The sequence below is a fragment of the Polypterus senegalus genome, chromosome 8 (assembly GCF_016835505.1).
Source record: "Polypterus senegalus isolate Bchr_013 chromosome 8, ASM1683550v1, whole genome shotgun sequence".
Lineage (NCBI taxonomy): Eukaryota > Metazoa > Chordata > Cladistia > Polypteriformes > Polypteridae > Polypterus > Polypterus senegalus.
Window position 1 is genome coordinate 80,460,659 of NC_053161.1, and position 20,845 is coordinate 80,481,503.

The 20,845-nt window shown below is 38.2% G+C and overlaps 1 protein-coding gene and 1 long non-coding RNA gene across 3 annotated transcripts in view; one reads left to right on the forward strand and one right to left on the reverse strand.

The window, feature by feature from the left end:
* The window catches only part of LOC120534074, a 34,803-nt gene extending 15,996 nt beyond the window's left edge, over positions 1–18,807 (reverse strand). The window contains exon 1 of the long non-coding RNA XR_005634678.1: positions 18,601–18,807. This is a non-coding gene — a long non-coding RNA (uncharacterized LOC120534074). The remainder of the gene's footprint in view (positions 1–18,600) is intronic.
* Positions 18,808–19,032: 225 nt separating this feature from the next.
* prkcq (protein kinase C, theta) overlaps positions 19,033–20,845 on the forward strand; it is a 108,919-nt gene continuing 107,106 nt past the window's right edge. For both annotated transcript variants that reach the window (XM_039761327.1, XM_039761328.1), the window contains exon 1: positions 19,033–19,182. The gene's annotated coding sequence lies outside the window, so the exon portion shown is untranslated. The remainder of the gene's footprint in view (positions 19,183–20,845) is intronic.

Genomic DNA, 20,845 nt, shown 5'->3' on the forward strand with positions numbered 1-20,845 from the left:
ATATACATACATATACATACACACATACATACATACACACACATATATACACACAAATACATATATATATATACATACACACACACATATATAAACATATATATACATATACATACATATCTACATATATACACACACAGCTATTTCGTATCAGTGCAATACGCTGTTTGTTAAAACGGATAACTCCCGCTCTTACGTGCAAGTCTGCGTGGATATTATGAACTATCGATTTGTTCAAGTTCTATTTAAATTTTAAATAGAAGGAATTTTTATTTAGTCGAGAGAAATATCTTTGGTAGGAATGGTAAAAACAGACAGGAATATTATTCCTGAATAAATCAACTCAAACCTTAAACAACTTATAATATTTTGCTCTCCATAAAAATATATCCTGTCTAAATTATACAAGTTAGAAATAAAGTAAACATTAAAAGAACAAACATTCAAATTTCTTTACTCTTATGTAATTTTATATTTTATAAAAATAAACTTAGATTTTAAATATCCCAAAAGATTTTGCTCTCCATAAAAATATATCCTGTCAAAATTATACAAATTCAAATATGAACATGCTGCATAACAAAACCTGGAAATATAAATAAAATGTGTTCCTTTCAGCAATAACAAATCAAATCATTCAGTTGTCTTTGCTCATATGTCATTTTAGAGCTGGACGCCTGGCATCTTTTTTTGGCCACAAGTTCGTTTCTGTTTGGTGTGAGGTTCTGTGTTGTGGAGATTCTCAGGATGGATTGCAGGTGCTCATCAGTGAGGCGACTCCTGTGTGCTGTTTTGTTAGTCTTTATCACTGAGAAGAGCTTCTCACACAGATATGTGCTACCAAACATGCACAAGGTTCGAGCCGCATGTAGACGGACTTTTTGTTCTTCAAAGTCACCAAAGCGCCGTGCAAACTCAGTGCGCTCAGTTTATCAGCAAAGTGCGATTTGGGAACACCGTAGTGACGACTTGGTTTAACATTACTTGGTAACAGGGAAAGTGGGGCAAGTGGTTGTGTCTCCCATAAAAGCAGCCTCAATTGAAATCACTTTGTGATTGTGCACGGTAAAACGTCCGCTGAAGTGTCAGATTCTTATTTAATTCTTCTGCTTTCTGTATCTTCTGCATTGCATTCAGGTCTTTCAGGTTACCCTGATGTTTTGTTTTATAGTGCCGTCTTAGATTAAATTCTGTAATTACAGCCACAATAGCTCCACAAATGAGACACACGGGTTCAGTAAACATATACTCAGCCTCCCATCGGTTTTTAAAGGCTCTATTTTCAGAATCAACTTTTCTCTTCAGCATCGTGTGAGCTAGCGTTGCATTATGGGATCTGTAGTTTATTGTGTTACCAGCGCTTCATATACCCGGCTTTAATAACAATAATACAGTATATAAAATGATCTCGGGGCGGATATAATTACGCCGGGCCGGATGTGGCCCCGGCCCTTGAGTTTGACACATATGGACTAAATAGAACTTGAAAAGATATATTTTTCAAATGTGATCGCAATTCAGATAGAGTTGACGCGCACTACAGCCTGCATGCCTCAATTAGTCATCCTCCTCGCCTTACTTTTTACCGCTCATCTAATGAATACACTGAGTATGGCTTTACCAAAACAATCATTGATGGCGAATAAAGTATCCATTATTCGAGTATGTAGATCGGGTATATATATATATACATATATATATACCCGTATCGCAGCGAGAAGTAGTGTGTTAAAAAGCTAGAAAAGAAAAGGGAACATTTTAAAAATAACGTAACATGACTGTCAATATACAGTATTTGTTTTGTGAGTGTTACTGAGTGTTGCTGTCATCAAGGATTTGATTATCATTATTTCTTTCAATCAGGTTCGTATTTGTAGGATGTGTTGTGTTCAAGTTACATTCCGTGTTTGTCAATCGCTGTAAAGATGACAGGTTTCATTCATCGATTCGCTTCTTACTGCATCAATAAACAGCTCGCCTTCTTCTTTATCTGAGACCTGACACACTGCATGCACGGGTTTTTTACACTGTCTTCCTTTAGCGGACATTGACTTTTTCCAACGTGTGCTTTGTTTCCGCAGTAGTTGGATTTATGAATATGCTTGTATGTATGAGACGCTTCATATTTTTGCTGCCTTTTCAATTGTGTAATTCGGTTTTGTTCAGCTCTTTGGAACTGTTGCCTTTTATCTGTGCACTGCGCCAGTTCACGTGAGCCACTCGGTGTACATGCATCGAAGGTTCCCAGCTGTGCTGGTGCCATCTCGTGCTATGTCCATGGCTGTATTTAATGTTACCTTAGTCCTGGCACTTAAAACTTTCTCTCGCAGTTTCGCTGAGTTTGTGTCAAACACCACCCTGACCATCTCATCTTCCTCTCCATAAGCACAGTCCTTCACCCGTGAATATTTACCCGTGGCAGTTTGCTATTGGATTGCCACTGACGGACGGCCTTATATGGGCAGGCACTAAATTACAAACGCCAGCGCAGCCTGTCTATGAACTTAATTTAAAGTGTAGGTTTACATCGTGCTTTGTTTCCGAAGTAGCAGAACTCATGAATATGGTTGTATATGTCAATCGCCCGCTTCTTATTGTTTCGCTGCCTTCTCAATTATATAATGCATGTTTTCTTGAGCGCTTTTTTGAGGTCTTCCTGGTTTTCTATGTACTGCGTGATTACGTGGGCGGCGTGATGATGTCACACGAAACTCCGCCCCAACGGCGTTGAAGCTCATCTCCATTACAGTAAATGGAGAAAAACTGCTTCCAGTTATGACCATTACGCGTAGAATTTCGATATAAAACCTGCCCAACTTTTGTAAGGAAGCTGTAAGGAATGAACCTGCCAAATTTCAGCCTTCCACCCACACGGGAAGTTGGAGAATTAGTGATGAGTCAGTGAGTGAGTGAGTCAGTGAGTCAGTGAGTGAGTGAGTGAGTGAGGGCTTTGCCTTTTATTAGTATAGATGCAGGAGCCTGAATATTGTAACATATTACAACATAGCTATCTCAAAACTTTTAATCTAGTTCAGGGTGATCAGCTTCTGGACTCTATCATGGCAGTATGAGGTGCATGGAAGGAAACCAGTGCTAGATTAAGCACCAGTCCTTAACTTAATGTGCATGGATTTGAAGATATGGGAGGAAAACCACAGTACCCTGAGAAAAAAACACACACACAGACACAGAGAGACTGTGCAGATCTCACAAAGGCAGAGACTGGATGCAGATTTTCAACCCAGGACACTGAATCTGTATGGCACTCCTCCAGCACAGCCTTCCCCTCCCCTCCTTATGATAATCACGTGTATTTTTGTCTTTTAAAACGCATTAATATGATGTATATATTTATTTGCAGCAAAGCAGATCTATATTATATTTACACTGCTGAGCTGTACTACAGTGAAAATCTTACCTTCATTGTAATCTTAACAATAAAAAGATGGGGTCTTACCATGAATAGAAAAACACCTAGGGGTGATATATTTATTCTGTCTGACTACAAAGAAAAACTATGTTAAATTAACATATACAGTGTTGTGCATTACATATAAAGCAACATATTGGACCACATTTATTACTGGTGCACAGTATGAATTTTTGAGTAAAACGTGTGCAACATATTTCATGCAAAGACTAGTTTTACTCATATTTCTCTTATGTGAGAAAAAACATAAACAACTTCTACCACTGCTTCACACCACACAAACAGTGAGAAAAGATATATATCTAACAAGTCTACAAGTCTTTTCATAACTTTATATGAGAGTTAAACAGATATTTTATTATTGTAACCTTCATAAAAATATAAGAATTCCTAATATACAGTTGCACAAATATATATCTGCATTATATTTAGCCTTTTAGATAATGTACTGATTTTCCATTAACTATTGATTTAGATAGCAAATGTGATCAGTCAGCTTGTGTCTTTTATACAACTATATAATGGCACTTCAAAGAGCAGAGTAATTAACATTTACACAGTAATATGAAAATGGCAATAAGATATATTGGAATGAAAATAAAGATTAAATAAAATATGATTTTACTATATAAAAGCAATTATAAAAGGTTATTATTTAACATACTGTTTTAAAGCTTGAGAGAACATTGATTTATATTTATGATAAACTGAAATAATATTATAATGACCAAGAGATGGAGGAATAGATTGAACACTCATTGGCAGTAGTTGGTCCTTAAAAGGACTGTTGTCTCGTTCGCTGAGGACAGATGTTTTTAAGTATTGCCAAGTTAGTATTCTAACCCACTTAATTCAAACAAGGAGAATATGCAAACTCCTTGCAGCTTTCAAACCCATTGTACAATATATTTGTGGTGGTAATGGTGCCCACTGTGCCACACTGAAGCTCACATTTGCTTTTCATATTGTGCATTAACCTTTAAAAATGTCCAGGTAGTAAATCTCTCAACTCCATGAAATAAATACCAGTCATTACAAAACAAAGTGTGACAAAGAAAGCTAGGACAAGGTGAACTGTTACAAAGTGAACACTTAGTAATATCTGTTTTGAAAGATGTGTGATTATAGTCAGATAATCTGAAAAGGGCAGGAAGGGATAAAGAGGAGGGAAAAATGAAATCAGTGCTAAAACAGAGCCTGATGTAATTAGATCTCATGTGTGAGGGATATTGTAATGGACATTCAAAGAGAACCTTGCACTAACTGGGTTATGTAGTGGAGGGTAACAGTGAACAGTTGCCAGTAGGAACTCAATCATCATGTAGCTTCTGGTCATATGTAGTCTCCATGTGAAGGGTAACAAGCGATGATGTTGCTGACCAAAGATATGTTTTCTTGTATCTAGTCAGAGGCACAAACAAGCAAGAGGTGCCAGCTACCACAAACCACTCACTTGTTGAGCAAAAGAACACTTGGTTAAAGGCACTGCTATAGCTCTGACCTGGAAAGTACAGGGGCAAGATATGGTGTAAGGGTCTCTGCTAAAGAATTTCTAATCCTCTCAGTAGTTTCATAAGATCTATCTATCTATCTATCTATCTATCTATCTATCTATCTATCTATCTATCTATCTATCTATCTATCTATCTATCTATCTATCTATCTGTTGTAACAGTATCTTTTTGTGATTACTGGTTATTATAAGTGGGCTAGATATTAATTTATTGACAATAAACAGTATTTATATTTGTGTGCTTTTATAACTTAATGAATTGCCAATGATGTGCTAAATGCAATAGATTTCTGCAGTCCATACTAGTGTCAGGGATGCTAGGGGCAACGACCCTGGACGACGCCAGGACGCCTTGAGGGACCGGAAGAGGGTCTATGCCCACCCTGGATCACGTGGGGGCCGCCATCCTGGTTGCTTTGGGGGGCCACGGGTAGGGGGCTTGGAAGCCCAACCCTGTAGGGACCCGTGGTCACCGCCAGGGGGCGCCCCAATGCCTTGGGGACCCTGGACCTCAGCACTTCAGCCACACCAGGAAGTGCTGGGGGGAAGAGGAGCAGGGACACTCGGAGAGCTTCCGGGAGAACAGCCGGCACTTCTGCCACACTGGGGTGTGTCCAGGGAGGAGTGCCGGGATACACCTGGAGCCCATCCAGGATGAAATAAAAGGGGCCGTCTCCCTTCATTCGAGGCTGGAGTCGGGTGGAAGCAGGACAAAGCAGGAGAGGAGAGTGGAGGCGGCCCAAAGAGGAAGGCATTGTGTGGCCAGGACTGTGTGGGGTTTGTGTGCGTGCACTGGACTCATTTGTAAATATTTGGGTAAATGAACATGTGGTGGTGATGAACAACATGTCTGCCTGTCTGTGTCCGGGCCGCGTCCACACTAGTCAGTAGTGAAATTCACTCTCCATTTAAGTGAAATACCTCAATGTGTTCCTATAAGGCACAGAGAGTGGAAAAAATATTTTCTCAGACATTAATGAGTCACAAAGAATGCTGCAGTAGCAATCCTATATGTGTAATTGGAGCCATCCTGTTTACTGGCGACGTCTACATCAGCTGCTCAATGAGGCCCAGAGAGTGATATTTTTTTTATTGAGATGGGGGTTAAATCATCTGATCAGTTTGGCTTTTCACCATTGAATAACAGTTATTGGAGTTTATTGGAACCATATGTATTGGAACAGTAGGCATCCAAAGACGCTTTACAGTAGTTTCATTATGGGTTTCTTCGATTAGATTAGGTTAGATAAACTTCTGGAATATAAATACAAATACAATAAGAACCACATCCCCCTTGTCGTCACCTACAACCCACATCTTGAAACACTTCGAAAAATTATAAAAGAACTTCAGCCAATGCTAAACAATGACCAAACACTGAAAAATGTATTTCCTGAACCTCCCCTCCTGGTATACAGACAACCACCAAACCTTCAGCAACTAATTGTCCGAAGCTCCCTAAATGAACCAACAGAAAATGGCACATCTTCCTGCCTACAGAAAAGATGTAAAACGTGTGCCCACATTTACAATACAGACCGTACAGTTATACCACACTGCCGACTTGAACGTCACATAAAGGGATCATTTTCCTGCAGATCATCCAATGTTGTCTACCTAATTCTCTGCATGAAATGTCCTGACACTGCACTCTATGTGGGAGAAACTGGACAAACACTCCACCAGAGAATAAATTTACACAGGTTCCACATTAAACGTGGCAACACAGATGTTCCTGTAGCGACCCACTTCAACAGCCATGGTCACTGTGAGAGGGACTTTAAAGTCACAGTGCTTATGGGCAACTTCAAAACACAGCAAGAGAGTAAAGAATGGGAAGTTAAACTCATGTTAAAATTTAATACATTACAACATAGCTTGAATAAAGACAAGAGTTTTATGGCAAGATATGAGGACTGTTTGCATCTCTCAGAATGACACAGATAACCTCTCTACAGACCCATATTGTTTTGAAAAACTCATCACAAACTTCAAAGGACTTTGTTGGACAGTTATCTTATCCAAAGATCTTGACCATACATTGTTCTTCTCTCTCTTGTTAAACTAATCTTAGCCTGAATGAATCTATTAATTTTTTACATTTAAGATTTTTCATTTAAAGATTTACCAATGTTGTTTCTTGTCCTAGTGTGTGTATATAAACACAGGGAACTCCAGTTTCTGTATTACATCTTGCCTGAAGATGTGGCCTGAGTTGCCTCGAAAGCTTGCATATTGTAATCTTTTTAGTTAGCCAATAAAAGGTGTCATTTTGCTTGGCTTTTCTTAATCTGAAAGGGAAATTTAGATGCATACAGCAGCAGAAACATAACTAGACAGACAGACAGACAGACAGACAGACAGACAGACAGACAGATAGATAGATAGATAGATAGATAGATAGATAGATAGATAGATAGATAGATAGATAGATAGATAGATAGATAGATAGATAGAAAAAAAAAAAACATGTATATATTTGCAAGTACTTAATGTCAAGAGGAAGCAAAGATCCCCAGAGACACTTTTTAGCACACTTATGAGGAATGAGTCTGAGCAAGACAGCACCTCCTGAAGGGGATTTTTCATTATGGCATCCAATTTTGCCACTGTCTTGTTTTCTGCAGTAGTGTCTATTATGTCCAGGATTAGCCCTATGATGGATCAGCTTTTCTGATAAGTCTGCTCAGGCATTATGCATCTTTAGAATTTATTTATGTATAATTGTTTATAAAATTAAATTGGTAATGTTTCTATTGTGCAATGGTGCTCAAGTAGAAGCTGAAAAGCAATTAATTGAATGCATAAGCATGATTGACTATAATGATATTAATTGATGTTTTATTTATTAGAATATGAAACAGCATGCATTAATTACTTGTTGGTTTAGACAATTTAAGTTAATATGATATATGCCCATGTCTACAGTATATATAAGGTAATATGTGCTCTATGTCAATGTGTAGCATTATTTACTGTATAAAAATAGAGGTAATCAGTCAAAGAGCAAAAAACAAACTACAGTGGTATTGATTATAAATTCATACACAACAACTTTTTCTTTTTAAAGATCAGAATTGTGGTATAATGCCAACAAAGAATGACAACATTATTACAGGACACTTACTACAAAATATAAAATACAGTGGTGTGAAAAACTATTTGCCCATTTCCTGATTTCTTATTCTTTTGCATGTTTGTCACACAAAATGTTTCTGATCATCAAACACATTTAACCATTAGTCAAATATAACACAAGTAAACACAAAATGCAGTTTTTAAATGATGGTTTTTATTATTTAGGGAGAAAAAATCCAAACCTACATGGCCCTGTGTGAAAAAGTAATTGCCCCCTGAACCTAATAACTGGTTGGGCCACCCTTAGCAGCAATAACTGCAATTTAGCGTCTGCGATAACTTGCAGTGAGTCTTTTACAGCGCTCTGGAGGAATTTTGGCCCACTCATCTTTGCAGAATTGTTGTAATTCAGCTTTATTTGAGAGTTTTCAAGCATAAACCGCCTTTTTAAGGTCATGCCATAGCATCTCAATTGAATTCAGGTCAGGACTTTGACTAGGCCACTCCAAAGTCTTCATTTTGTTTTTCTTCAGCCATTCAGAGGTGGATTTGCTGGTGTGTTTTGGGTCATTGTCCTGTTGCAGCACCCAAGATCGCTTCAGCTTGAGTTGACGAACAGATGGCCGGACATTCTCCTTCAGGATTTTTTGGTAGACAGTAGAATTCATGGTTCCATCTATCACAGCAAGCCTTCCAGGTCTTGAAGCAGCAAAACAACCACAGACCATCACACTACCACCACCATATTTTACTGTTGGTATGATGTTCTTTTTCTGAAATGCTGTGTTCCTTTTACGCCAGATGTAACGGACATTTGCCTTCCAAAAGTTCAACTTTTGTCTCATCAGTCCACAAGGTATTTTCCCAAAAGTCTTGGCAATCATTGAGATGTTTCTTAGCAAAATTGAGACGAGTCCTAATGTTCTTTTTGCTTAACAGTGGTTTGCGTCTTGGAAATCTGCCATGCAGGCCGTTTTTGCCCAGTCTCTTTCTTATGGTGGAGTCGTGAACACTGACCTTAATTGAGGCAAGTGAGGCCTCCATTTCTTTAAATGTTGTCCTGGGGTCTTTTGTGACCTCTCAGATGAGTCGTCTCTGCACTCTTGGGGTAATTTTGGTCGGCCGGCCACTCCTGGGAAGGTTCACCACTGTTCCATGTTTTTGCCATTTGTGGATAATGGCTCTCACTGTGGTTCGCTGGAGTCCCAAAGCTTTAGAAATGGCTTTATAACCTTTACCAGACTGACAGATCTCAATTACTTCTGTTCTCATTTGTTCCTGAATTTCTTTGGATCTTGGCATGATGTCTAGCTTTTGAGGTGCTTTTGGTCTACTTCTCTGTGTCAGGCAGCTCCTATTTAAGTGATTTCTTGATTGAAACAGGTGTGGCAGTAATCAGGCCTGGGGGTGGCTACGGAAATTGAACTCAGGTGTGATACACCACAGTTAGGTTATTTTTAACAAGGGGCAATTACTTTTTCACACAGGGCCATGTAGGGTTGGATTTTTTTTCTCCCTAAATAATAAAAACCATCATTTAAAAACTGCATTTTGTGTTTACTTGTGTTATATTTGACTAATGGTTAAATGTGTTTGATGATCAGAAACATTTTGTGTGACAAACATGCAAAAGAATAAGAAATCAGGAAGGGGGCAAATAGTTTTTCACACCACTGTAAAATTAAGAAACAAATAGGAATCAGAAATATACTGACACAAAGTTTCCTAAACATTTCAAGAAACCACATAATGCCTAAACATTTTCAAGTAACCAGTTTATCCAAGAGTAATCAGGGTGAATAGCTACAATGTGCAATGTAAATGTGTAGATTACATGGAAGACTAAAAGCTGACCAAGAAACCTGATGTAGTGCAAAAACAAACTATTGACTGGGAACAGCATTACTGATGTAGTGCAATTTAACAGTAGAGATAATGTCAATAAGTGCAAAAGACAGACTAATACCTGACAGGGTGAATCAAGTATTGATTGTAAAAACTAAGTATAGACTGTAGTTTATATTTCATTTACTAAAGTAGAGCAATTACAGTGAAGAAATGATCAGACATGGCCTGAGTGAGATGGACCAGGGTCAAGGATATTACTGGGATGGTGGTATTGCAATCAAATATTAAATCTTTTAAAATACAGGTACTAGACAACTCAGCAGGTACCATATTCAGAAGTATTTCACTTCAGGAGGAGGACCAATACAAATTTACCATTTTAGTAGGTTCATTTCTTTTTTGATTTCAGCTATTTGAAAGTATGAATGGGATTACCTGTTCACCACTTTGCATAAATTTGGGTTTGGCCCGAACATATGTGCATGGAACAAACTACTGTATACCAGTCCAGAAGCTTCAGTTTGTATTAACAACATTGTTTCAAGCTACTTCAAATTAGAATGCGGTTCTAGACAGGGATGCCCCTTGTCACCACTGCTATTTGCAATCGCCATTGAGCCATTGGCTGTTTACTTTCGAAATACATCAGAGAAAAAGAGAATTTTCAGAGAAGGACTTGAACAGAAAATATCATTTTATGCAGATAATATGGCACTGTATATATCAGACCCACAAAATTCTGAGCCTACAGCCCTAACAGAATTTCAAAAGATATCTTAAAATTAATTTGAACAAAAGTGTGCTCTTTCCAGTGAATTCTCTAGCAAACAGCATTAGATTGGACACCTTCCCTTTTATCATTGCAGATCAGTTTACATACCTAGGGGTCAACATCACAAGTAAATATAAAGCTCTTCTTTTAAAAAAATTTTGCTGTTTGCATTGATAAAATAAACAAGAAGTGCACAGATGGTCTACCCTCCATCTTACTTTAGCTGGAAGAATTAACATTGTGATGATGAATATCCTCCCTAAGCTTCTGTTCCTTTTTCAAAATATCCCCATATACATTAGCAAATCATTTTTTAAGGAATTAGATTCAATCATAACCTCATTTATTTGGAGTTCAAAAAACCCACGCATTCAAAAAGGCGACTCTACAACGACCTAAATCAGAAGGCTGCATGGCTCTACCTAATTTTCAATTTTATTACTGGGTGGCAAACATACAAGTTATAAAAACCTAGACATTGACACAAATAGATGAACACTCACACTAGCTTGGTCTGCAATAGAAATGAAATCCTGCAGCACTTCTTTATATTTTTTGCATTGTACACCAGTAAATACAAGGTATCGTCAATATACTAACAACCCATTTGTCCTTCATTCACTCAGAATATGGAACCAATGTAGGAAGCACTTTGAGTTAGAGAATATTTTATCTGTGGCACCTCTACGTGATAACCACCTTTTTCCATCCTCTCAAACTTACACAGTTTTTATTGTTTGGAAAACATACAGGATTAAATAATTTTGAGATTTATATGTAAATAATATCTTTGCATCCTCTGAACAATTACACTCCAAATTTAATCTGCCATCAACACAATTTTTCCACTATCTCCAAATTAAAAACTTTCTAAATGAAATCTGCCCAGTTTTCCTCACCTCTCACCTATTTCTATTCCTGAAGAGATACTGATCAGTTTTGAGGACTCAGACAGCATTTCTATAATATATAAAAACATTTTAAAATCCCTTCTTTTTATTCAACTCAAAATCTTTTAACAAGCACTTCTATCTCGTTTAAAATTGTCATAAATGTTTCCATGGCAAGATCCAACCTGTGAACTTTACAATTGGACCCCAGCTTCACTGGGTCACATGTTTTGGCCGTGTACCAAATTAAAATCATTCTGGGCCAAAATTTTTAAATGCCTTTCAGACAACTTTGGTGTCACAATCCCTCCTAATCCATTAACAGCTTTGTTTGGTTTACTTCCAGAGAGAAGGACAAACAAACTGTAATTGCCTTTACTTCACTACTAACACGTAGACTTGTCTTGCTCAACTGGAAGAATCCTAATTCACCCCTTCGTTATCAGTGGATAACTGATGTTATATATTATTTGAAATTGGAAAAAATCTAAATCTAACTTAGAGGATTTGTTCAAAGTTTTTTAAAACCTGGCAGGACCTAATCAATAACATTTTAGATTAAACATTTATATTATATTAGAAAAGACTCCTTTCAAGTTTGACTTGATTGTATGGAATTTTATATGCTTTTAATAAATTCAACAAAAGATCTCAAAAAAAATAAAGTTTGCATCTCTGGCAATGTGAAGCACAGTATAGTATTGTCAGGTTATCTATTAGCTGAAAGTTATGCAATAATCTTAGCAAATTGAACTAGCCAAAGAATTCTAACAAACTGTAAGCTTTCCCAACAACACAGAGGTAATTTTTCTTGTTTTTTTGCATTTAACAAATAAGGAAACTGAAATGTATTTCTTTTTTTACACTGTAGTGTAAAATTCTGTCACCAGATGGCACCGTAACAAATTTAGAAAGGCATCAAAGACACATAAATACGGTTAACAGAAACTGTTGTGCTGATACCCATCAGGCCTTTCATTTCAGTCACACACTGCAAAGTCTATACAACTATAACAAAGTGTGTATAACCTTCAATTCTATTTATTTTTCAGTGACTGAATAACTTTTACCTTTTTTCTTTCCATTTTAAGATGCAAACTGATGCAGCTCCTCATTAATTTTGTCATATGTAACTTGTTCTGGTCCACCATGCATTCCTTTTCAGTAAAATAACTTATGAAGGCTATATAGCTGAATCCACACATCAGTATCTTTCGTTTCTGTTTTTAGCCTGGGAATAACCTTTACATTTTTGTCAATTTATTTAAATACATACAGAAATGTTCTCTTTCTCTTCTCATCAGTTGTGCATTTCTGAATACCCTGAACACATCACAGCATTTGCACTCACTAACCTCCAGGACATCTACACTAAGTGATGTCAAACCAGGGTAAGGAAAATTATCTGTGACACCAGTCATCCCAACAGTGGCCTGCTTTCTATGCTGCACTCAGATAAATGCTATTGTTGCCTAAATTCCAGTTCAGAGAGGCAGAGGAGGAGTTTTTACAACAGTCCATCCTCCTGTTAAATAAGGAAAGCATTTAGAAATAAATGATGCCCTATTGTTAATTCTCTCACATTATGTTATTTAAGTTATGTCATCTAATTAGTTATTACTATTATTTATTATTAAATAAATGTTATGTGAGGAAAGTATCTAGAAATACATGATGCCCTATTGTTACCTCTCTCACATTACGTTATTTAATTTAAGTCACCTATTTAGTTATTATTATTAGTAGTAGTAGTAGCAGTAGTAGTACTAGTAGTAGTATGCTTGTTGTTGTCATTCATTAGTTAGTATTACTTATTACATATTTATAATTCTATTAATCATTTTTGAATTTATAAAGTTATGTATTGTTATTACTCCTTTATATTCATCTCATGGCACAGTCAAAGAGGTTGAGCAAAGAATTTCACTGCATAGTGTACTGTATGTATAATTTATATGTGGCTTACTGAGAAGTACCAGTACTGAGCCTTCTGTTTCAGGATTAGCTGGGCTAGGGGGCATTTTGGCCTTGGAATCCATGCAGATTTTTTTTCCCTCCCAGTCCATCTAACCTTATCATTGGACTAATCTTATAAATGCTATACATTGATACTATATGCTGTATAAGTACTCTACCTTTCTACTAATTATACATCTGTTTATATGTATGTATGAGTATGTATTGATTTATTTTTTATTTACTTATTATTATTCTTATTTAATTTTAATTACTTTTTTCTTTTTTTGCAGTTATTTCTTTCACATCTTGTCAAGCTCTTTGAGCTATGAAAACATGCTATAGAAATAAATGTTGTTCTTAGCTACAATCGTCTACCTCTACACATGCATCCATTTATTTTCCAGACCAACCCATTATACTTCAAGGCCACAAACAAGCACAAAATGACTTTGGATTGTATATCATTTATTCTATACTCATGATGGCACAATTAACCTAACACATACGTATTTGGGATGTAAGAGGAAACACACATGAAAAATAGGAGAAAACTTCACAATAACTGTTACCAATTTTGGAATTGCATATTTGTTACTGCACATGAAGGAAGTGTGGGATGGGATGAAGATCATCACTGGCTGCAGCTCAAAGCGGGCTGCCTCCATCGAGAGAGACACAGAGAAAGCAAACTTGATGAACAACTTTTTTAGCAGATTTGACCACTCTCACCTCAGAGTACTGCATCCTCCACCCATCCTTCTGCTGATACCAGCATAGGAGAGAGTTTCCCCCCACCAACAATTACAGCAGCCCAGGTAAGCAGAGAGCTGAGGAGAGACTTCATGCCATCAAATCAGTAAGTCCAAACGGAGTATCGCCGCGACTGTTGAAGGCCTGTGCGTCAGAGCTGGGGAGTCCTCTACAGCGCATCTTCAACCTGAGCTTGGAACAGGGGAGAGTCCCGAGGCTTTGGAAAACATCTTGCATCACCTCAATCCCAAAGGTATCACGTCCTGGTGAGATAAATGACTTCAGGCCTGTCGCCCTTACGTCAGATGTGATGAAGACCATGGAGTGGCTGCTGCTTCACCACAAGTCTGCCACGCCCTCGACCCTCTGCACTTTGCATACCAGGAGAAGGTGGGAGCGGAAGATGTCATCATCTACATGCTACACCGATCCCTCTCCCACTTGGACAGAGGCAGTGGTGCAGTAAGAATTATTTTTCTGGACTTCTCTAGCACCTTCAGCACCATCCAACCTCTGCTCCTTAAGGACAAGCTGACAGACATGGGAGTAGATTCATACCTGGTGGCATGGATCATGAACTATCTTACAGACAGACCTCAGTATGTGCATCTCGGGAACTGCAGGTCTGACATTGTGGTCAGCAGCACAGGAGCGCCACAGGGGACTGTGCTTTCTCCGATCCTGTTCAGCCTATATACATTGGACTTCCAATACAACTAGGAGTCCTGCCATGTGCAAAAGTTCGCTGATGACACTGCTATCGTGGGCTGCATCATGAGTGGTCAGGAGGAGGAGTATAGAAACCTAATCAAGGACTTTGTTAAATGGTGTGACTCAAACCACCTACAACTGAACACCAGCAAAACCAAGGAGCTGGTGGTGGATTTTAAGAGGCCCAGGCTCCTCATGGACCCTGTGATCATCAAAGGTGACTGTGTGCAGAAAGTGCAGACCTATAAATAGCTGGGAGTGCAACTGGATGATAAATTGGACTGGACTGCCAATACTGATGCTCTGTGCAAGAGAGGACAGAGCCGACTACACTTCCTTGGAAGGCTGGCATCCTTCAATATCTGCAATAAGATGCTGCAGATGTTCCATCAGACGGTTGTGGTGAGCACCCTCTTCTGCGAGGTGGTATGCTGGGGAGGCAGCATAAAGAAGAGGGATGCCTCACACCTGCACAAATTGGTGAGGAAGGCAGGCTCTATTGTAGGCACAGAGCTGGACAGTTTGACATCTGTGGCGGAGCGACGGGCACTGCGCAGGCTCCTGTCAATCATGGAGAATCTACTGCATCCACTGGACAGTATCATCTCCAGACAGAGGAGCAGATTCAGTGACAGACTTTTGTCACTGTCCCGCTCCACTGACAGACTGAGGAGATCGTTCCACCCCCACACTCTTCAGTTCCACTCAGGGGGGTAAACGTTAACATTATACAATGTTATTGACTGTTACACCTGTCTTGCACTCTCCATTCTCAAAACAGTTAATATACATGTTTTTTAAATTTTTTATACATACACATGTACTCAAAACCAGTTAATTAAATTTAGGTTTGCTGGAGGCTAAAATGTGCAAAACAAACACATACAACAAGAAGATGTAGTTCTGTAACCCAGGATGCTGCTTTGTGAAGCGTGCTTTCATTCTGGACACTTAGTACAAATACTGCATATTTAAACAATGTTAAAAAGGGCCCTACTAAAAGCTATACAGTCGATTCCGGTTAATTGGACCACCGGTTAATCGGACCAGCCACTTATTCGGACCGAATCCTAAAGATCCAAAACAAATCATATTACATAAGCCTAATATTGTTCGCTTATTTGGAACAAAATTTTGTTTAATCGGACCAAAGAACGTGACAGAGAATAATAAAAAGAAGTCATAAGTTGCCCCCGGAAAGCAGATGTAAAGCGGGTCAGCGACATCGGGAGAATCCCAGGGCTCCCCAGGAGAATTTATGCTTTTATCAAAGGTCAGGAAGTCGGAAAATTTGTACCAAGTGCAAACCAGTGGGATTGAACATGCCTGCCCTTTCTTTCCAAAAACAGACCGCCCAGTAGCCGGCGACATGAAGTCGAACGTAAACAAGAGTGTCCATGCAAGGAATTCCTTCCTGTCAATCAGGATTAAAGTTTACGCAAGAAAGCTTTTGCTTCAAGAAAGTCAAACTGGACGCTTTTAATGCCGAAGCTTTGAATGGTGAGCATTTTGTGGCTCTCCTGACCTCCACATCTTGACCTGGAAACACCAAGATTTCATCAGAACTCTTTTAGTCTGTGAACTGTGCATGTCTTGTCTCCCCTGCCAAAATGCCACGGAGGGACTTGACGTTATCTGAAAAAATTGATTTCCTGGATCAGATCAGGCAACAACCACCAAACACTAGTCAGCATCGGTTGGCTGAAATTACTGGCTTGGCAAAGACTACAAGTTCACGCTTGTTAAAGCAAGAGAATGAGAATGCAGTGCGTCAACGGAATGCGTCAGATCACACTAGACAAGTTCTTCAAACGTTGACTGGAATTTGATAATGTAACCTTTTTTATTGTGCTTTGCATGCTGAGTGTCGTGTAGATCTTTTCGAAAAATTTGTAGATTTCTTTTTCAATAAACAAAGTTGTAAGCAAGCGTACATGTACATGTACGTAGTTCTTGTTTGTACGTTCGCAATACGCGTGTGTAGCAGCACAATAAAAGTCATAATAACATTTTAATATGTTACTTATAGCACGTTCCATCATGGTTGCACATGTATAGGGCATGTTCGTGTAATCGGACCAGCCGGTTATTAGGACCAAAATGATTGCATCCGATGTGGTCCGATTAACAGGAATCGACTGTATATGAATATCATGCAATATAAAGATGGCAAGCAACATAGGACACATTTACATATGCAAAAAAATTAGTCGAGTATAAAATGACTATAATATGATACAAGAAATCTCTTTGCTTACTGCTTTGGGATTTTTTTTGTTAATTCTGTTCATTTGTACCACACATATTGCCCTAAAAGGCAACAACAGTAAGAAATGTATGGTAAAGTCTCCTTAAAATCTTCCTAGAACTGATTTTTTCAGCACTTTGTGGGTACAATAAATAAATTTACCCCATAAAAATGGGCTGGCAATATGGTAATATCTCAGTCCAGTTTAATAGCATCAGCCCCCACTAAATTATTATTATTTACCAGACTTTGACGACAACATACAACAAATCATATTCATAAGTACATTGATGTGGGCATCATAATGAAATGTTACCAAGCAACAGCAAAAACAAACTGTACGTTATATTTACAAACATCTATCCCTCTACTTTCTAATTTGCTTTTCCAGTTCAAGCCTGCTGGGAGCTTGAAACTACTGTTCTGCCCAGCAGTTTCATTGGGGGACAGCTTAAAGCAGCTAATCAACCTAAGACAAATGTCTTTAAGATGCAGGAGTGAAAAGTCAAGCAAAATGACACCTTTTACCGAAGAACTCAGGTTATAAACCAAGCAGACCCGGGGACAGTGTGAAAAGTCAAAAAAGCCAGTTCCCAGACTTAAATTCTAACCAAGGAGTCTGTAGATGTGAGGCATCACCTTGCTCCCGATTTACAAATGCAATGTGTAAAAATGCTACCTATTACAAAATTATCTAAAATATATACGAATTAGTTTTCGTTTTATTCTTTTGTATGCATAATGTCGACAAGTGTCATGGTGAGCAATGATAAAATTGCATTCTCAAGCCTGTTTGATCCAATTTTTGGGTTACGTGTTTGGGGCAGCTGGAATTCTGGCGGCGTGGACGCAACACAGTCCATTACACGGTCTGTTATGCACTGTCATTTTGAAATCGCCAAATACCCTAACCTACACGTCTGTGTATGAGAAAATAAATGATCACCGTGCCACAGGGAATGTGTACAAATGCCACACTAACAACTATAGGCCAAAATATTTAAACCCAATTAACTCTGGATGCGTGTAGCACCTTCACTCGTTCTACGGTGACTGATGAAAAAGTACCACACACCACCCGCTTTGGGCGAGCAATAGCCAGCACTTTAACATAACTTAACATTCTGTTCTTATCAAACATACGTTAAGAAGTACGAAATATAAACTCAGCTCAATTTAAAACTGTGCTAATTTTCGCAAGGATAAATAAACTAAGCATATTGCTAGTTCGATCCTTTCCAAACTATTAAAAGCACGTCTAGAAGGGTGTTTTCAATCGAACACGACGGGCAGCTTTACTTATGCATGTCACCCTCGAAAAACACGGTACAGTTTGTAGAAATAAAGCGCCTTTAACTGTGTTATTTTATCTGAGGCTCTGTTAAAACAAACAAGTCTTACTGTGAATAGTAGAAAATGTATTCCTTGGATTTAACAACTGTCGCTGCTGTCCTTCCTCAATAAAAAATAAGTATGTGCTGTTTTTTTTTACTCTTGTCAAAATCATCACATGATCCCCGGTGTTAAACCAGGAACGGTTCAACAGTCTATTTATATTTCCTTCTTTCAGCAGACTGAGCAGACAAAATCGTTGTCTAACCTATTAAATTGCGCCCGCACGAGACATGCGAGTCACTCCCACTGGTCACATCAAATTAACCTGCCTTCTATACTCCACCCAGAAAATATGTGCCTGTGTCTCTCTTGTTAGTGATTGCTTTGCATAGGGCCAATAGCAGAATGGGGTGTGGCCAACCGAGCTGCCAGTCCTTTGAAAGGGAGGGGTAAAGATGGGCGAGGAGTATGGGGAGGGATTTTAAAGTCGCGTCTATCGCCTGGGCGCTCTTCCTCAAATATGAAACAGTTTATTCATAGACAGGGTAACTTTCGTCCACACCATCTGTAGTAAAAGACATTTTAGAAGGACATAGTGGAAGTTGTTTGCCGTTATTATTTCTTACTTGGTTATTCCCAGTACTAAAGGTAAGGACGCGTTCTTTTATGTTTGGTTTTGGGGACTTGCGCTTTAGGCACTTTTCCAGAAACCAGATGTGATTTTAAGTTTGCTCATCTGCTTTGAGTTACTGAACATTTGTTTTCAAGTAGTAGATATCTCTTACGCCTTGTTGACTCGAATAGCCCGAAACTTTCAGAGATTTCATGTGCTTAAAATGTTTTATTAAAAACTGGTAGTTAAGTCAGTGAAGTCTCTACTATGTTTTTGTTTACTACGGCTATTATTATACCAGATTTTGTCATAATGTTATCTTGCATCTGCACTTTACAGTCCATTAGTGTTCTTTTTTCGCTACAGGCAAGAACATTTTTTTTGCGAATAGTTGTGCAGATATCTCAATGAGCTCATGGAAAATCAACTGGTTTCCGGAAAGGTTTTTAAATATTTAAAACGGTCCTAGATCGTCATATTTACCTGTTTATTCATTTACTGTATATAATTAAATACCATTCATTCTGCCCACATACTTACTAGCTATCCAGCACTATCCCGTAATGAAGCAGACCAGTTCGCTAAATGAGATACTTATGTTAAAAGTTCTGCACCGTGCAAAATGTGTGACATTCTTGATGGCACGTGAAATATTTTTAAATATTTTTGAATTCACAAAGCAGCATGCGCCCTAAAATATGAATTTTCCCAAGTGGCATTTTAACATATTTACTGTCTTGTGATGACATGACTCTTTAGAGTTAAGAAAGTGACATCTTGAACCCTTAATGACTGTTGTAATAAACTTAATTGAAGATCTTGCACCCCAGTTTTTTATGTTTGAAAATAATACCCTTTATTAACAAGAGGAGGCGTCACCCTGTAGTTGGGATATAGCGGGTTGGATAATGGATGGATGGATGGATGAATATTCAGTGAGCTTGGCTCGCTTGGAATTGTAGTGTCTGCGTACCGTATCGTAGTATTAGGCTTATTTAAGATTGTCAAAGAAATCTAGAATATAGATGTACTGCATGTTGTCCTCACAGTTACTGGTCTAATGATTAATTATGGTGTCCACCCAGTTACTAAGTGGGAACTCTGAGATTATTTTGTTTATATATCTCCTAATAGAAACGTGTATTAACATATTACAGGAAAAGCTTTTGCAATCAGGAAGGGTGAAAATAATCTATGCACATTTTCACAATTTGAACTTGAGTAGCACCTGCAACGTTCCAGGCTGAAACAGCGCGCGTGAGACAGGGGATCAGTGCAGATTACATTTTGATAACTAAACGTTGAGCACGTTTTATGTACTTATTTTTTTAATTAGCCAGATAAGAATCTTAGGCAAAAGCAGCATCAGCTTTCCTTGGGTTTGTGTTGAAAAAACGTTGGTAATTATACTATAAGGTCCATTAGCAAATAACGTGGCAGTGCTCATGATTAAGGACAACTTTATTGAGCACACTATACCATATCTATCTATCTATCTATCTATCTATCTATCTATCTATCTATCTATCTATCTATCTATCTATCTATCCATCTATCCATCTATCTATCTATCCATCTATCCATCTATCCATCTATCTATCTATCTATCATTCTAACATCTAGTCATTCTAACATTCTTTAATTGAAGCAGCCATTTGAAGACCACGTTAGTAGCCTTCATTTAACGCTTATAGCATA